Raw genomic sequence first — 3,976 nt, 5'->3', positions numbered from 1 at the left:
ATCACACATATCAACACAATATTTTCCCGGGGAAAGCATCTCGCTAAAAACCCCAACTATCTGTATATTATATTGATTAAGAACATGTAACAAACATAGTATAATACTCCTCACAAGTACTCAGTACAATCTCCACCTGTTACACACAATACAGCTCAGATCTGATCTCCAAATCTCTCCCGCTACTTTGCCTGCCTCCATTGCACAATCCTGCAAGAGAATAATGAGAATGGCTGAACCAAACTCGTTTTTACCTCAAGAGAATCACCCACACTGGTAATCACGTGAGCACAAGCTATATTTCTTGGTATTGGCCCCAACACTACGCAGTCTTCATTGGCATTAATCAATCCATGCATGTGCAAAATCTCATGCACAACTGATAGCAATCTCAACCTCTAACACCTGTCTCCACTGAACTGTACATGCACTGAGTTAAATGATGTATTCTTCAGTTGCATTATGAGTTAATAATTAGTGAATTAATTAATAACTAATTCACACAACTCATCACTTAGTCTATTGATCAGTTAGACTAAATACAACTAGTTCAACTAAGTCAAATTGAACACAACTCCATTAACTGCTCATCCAACTCCACAGAACTCAACCACATGAGTTCTAACTGATGTCCTGCATGCAATATCTCAACTAACACATAAGAAAATGTATTTCCTTCTGACAACTGCATGTGCCACATTTGTAGCTCAAACTGAAGTGCTCCAAGAGGATAAGATAAAGTTTATAGTCCAAATATTATTATGAGACAATAATATTTGACTTTTCTATTTTTGACAGCCAGTCTAAAAATAGACTTTGATCACTCTTGCTGTGATCACTCCTGCTGTGATCACTCCTACAGTGATCATCCCTGCTGTGGTCACTCCTGCTGTGATCATCCCTGCTGTGATCCAAAAAATAGAACTTGTGCCATCATCTTGTTTCATTCTCAACAAGAATTTCTTGTTGCACACTTTTCAACAGAGTTGACCACAGGCAGCATTGAGCACCAGAGAGCTTGAGGAATCAAGCCTTCCCATAGAGGAATCTATCCGGATTGAGCATCACAGTTGGCTCTTTCCACTGTAGACCGAGGGTCACAGAGCTGGTAGGAAGAACAAGAGTCTGTGTACTCCAAGTGGCTTGGGGAATCCAAGAACCACCCTGCCAAGAAAAATCTGCTTCAGGAGAACTCATATTGAGTCCCTACATTGTAATTTCTCTGCTGAAAGACACAATAAAACAAGGCCACCACTAAAGCTGGACCGGAGACATAGCCCTGGAGAATAGGGTGAACTCCTTATTAAAAATTGTTTGTGTCTTTGTGTTGCTTACTGTATTTCTCTGCTATCTTTCCATTTATTTTCTATGTATTGGCAATCTGATCGATCCATTGTTTCAATAACGCAGAACACACACACCAGCACATGGATCTGTAATACCTTTTGTTTAATAATTATTCACTGAGGTCACTCATAGGGTGATTATCAGATCAAGTGGTATCAGAGCTCTAGGCTGTAAGGTTAGACAAGCTTGTGTTGGTTTAGCTGTGAATGCTCACTAGGTCAAAGCTCAAATTAGGAGAATGAGAGTTGGTGAAACTAATCTTGAAATTGGGAGAGTCTATTCTCGAAAGACAATGTCAAAAGAAGGTTCTATAGGGCCAAACTCTCAATTCATAGAAAGTTTCCTAGCTATAAAGTCCATGGTGGAAGAAATGTATAGGGGCTTTAGAAAGCATAAGGGTGAAGATTCATCAGGCTCTAAGCAAGATAAAGAAGAAGATGAATCTCATTCCCATGACCACTCCAAAGGAAAGGAGAAAGAAGAAATCTTCCCTACAGCTCCTGGTAGCCCTGTGCATAATAAGAAGGCATCTTTGATTAAGTTGGATGTTAAATTTGATTTGCCTATATATGATGGAGAGCTAAATGTTGAAATGTTGGACAATCGGATTAGACAAATTGATGTGTATTGCAAAGTACAAAATATAGACTCAGACAAGAGCAAGATTCAGCGGGCAAGCCTTCGCCTAGGGGGCACTGCCTTGGTATGGTGGGAAGGCAAAACCCAAGCTAATATGAGGAAGCATGGTAAGACCATCTATGTCTGGAGTGAATTTGTTACTGCAATAAAAAAGCAGTTCTATCCATTGGCCTACATGCAACAAGCCATGATGAGTTGGAAAACTCTTCGGCAGTTGAAAGGGCAAAGTGTAAAAGGGTATACTCAAGAGTTTCGAAAGAGAGCATTGATGTTGGGTATTTCATTAGACTCACCAGAAACTCTTTTGAAGTACATTGGTGGTCTACACAGCTACATGAGGCATACCATCCTCATGTTTAATCCCACTAGTATAGATGAGGTATATGTACAAGATACTCATCTAGAAGCTAGATGAAAGAATGGAAATCCAGAAGTTGGGGGACCATCCCAACTCACTGTAAGCAAGAGCAAGGAGAAAAGAAAGCAGAAGTGGAAAGCAAGGAAGGCTAACACTGCACAGAAAGGCAAAGCCTCATGCACTCACTATAAAAAGGAGGGGCATGATGATGAGCACTGTTGGATTCTGCATCCAGAGCCGAGACCTAAGAAGTCCGAGGGCAAGAAGAAGAAGACTGTTGCAGGTATTCAGAAAGATTTGGGGTCAGACTTGGGAGATGAAACAATCATTGCAGCCACAGGTATAAAAGGTAAGAAATCTGAAGCATCTACTAGTAATTCTGTTCAATTTGTTATTGATGAAGAACATGAGGGAAAAAAGCATGAGCTTTTCCATATTCGAGTTGTTTCCAAAAATCAAAAGATTGATACTTTGTTTGATAGTGGCTCACAAGTAAATCCGATTTTTGAAGCAATTGTAAAGAAATTGGGATTAGCAACTACACCTCATAAGAAGCCATACCCATTAGGATGGTTGAATGATAAAGCACAACTACAAGTGACTAGACAGTGCAAACTCAAGTTTTCTTTTGGGTAAGCATTTGTAGATGAGGTTAAGTTAGATATAATTCCTTTGGATATATGTGGAATTGTTTTAGGAAGTCCTTACTTGTATGATAGAAAGGTTATTTTCTATAGAGACGAGAACAAGTATCTACTTGTTAAAGATGGAATCGAATGCTTTGTAAGAGCTCATAAGCTCAAGAATAATTATACTCTCATAAACTCAGGACAGATGAAAAGAATGATAAATTCATGCAAACAGTTCTTACTAATGGTTGTAAAGGAAAAGAAAACTGATAAAACCAATGTATTTGAGGGTTGTAATTCTAATCAGCAAGTTGATATAGAAAATATTGTTTCAGAGTATGATGTCTTGTTTCAAGAAGCTCAAGGTCTGCCACCCAAAAAGGGAATAGTACATGATATTATTTTGCAGCAAGATGTTCCTTTGCCTAACATTGGAATGTACAGGTTATCTGCTTTAGAGAATGCTGAAATCAAGAAGTAGGTGCAGGAGTTGCTCGAGAAAGGGTTCATCAGGCCTAGCATATCACCATGTGGGTCACCAATCGTTTTGGTGAGGAAGAAAGATGGCTCGTGGAGAATGTGCATTGATTACTGAGCACTAAATAAAATAACGATCAAGAATCATTATCCCCTTCCTTGCATAGATGATCTTTTAGATCAATTGAAAGACGTTGTTTATTTCACCAAGCTGGATTTGCACAGTGGATACCATCAAGTCAGAGTTGCAGAGCAAGATGCATGGAAGACTGCTTTCAAAACAAAGCAGGGATTGTATGAATGGTTGGTTATGCCTTTTGGCTTGACCAATGCCCCTGCTACTTTCATGAGATTAATGAATGATGTACTCAGACTTTTTCTTGATGATTTTGTTATTGTGTATCTGGATGACATTCTGATTTTTAGTAAAACATGGGAAGAACATTTAAAGCATGTTAAGTAGACATTAGATGTTTTGTAAAGAGAAAAACTTTATGTTAAACTCTCCAAATGTGAATTTGGAAAA

This window comes from Pinus tabuliformis, chromosome J (genome assembly GCF_031772625.1).
Source record: "Pinus tabuliformis cultivar Carrire ecotype Pingquan chromosome J, CPIR1, whole genome shotgun sequence".
Classification (NCBI taxonomy): Eukaryota; Viridiplantae; Streptophyta; class Pinopsida; order Pinales; family Pinaceae; genus Pinus; species Pinus tabuliformis.
Note: the sequence above shows the minus strand (reverse complement) of the source record.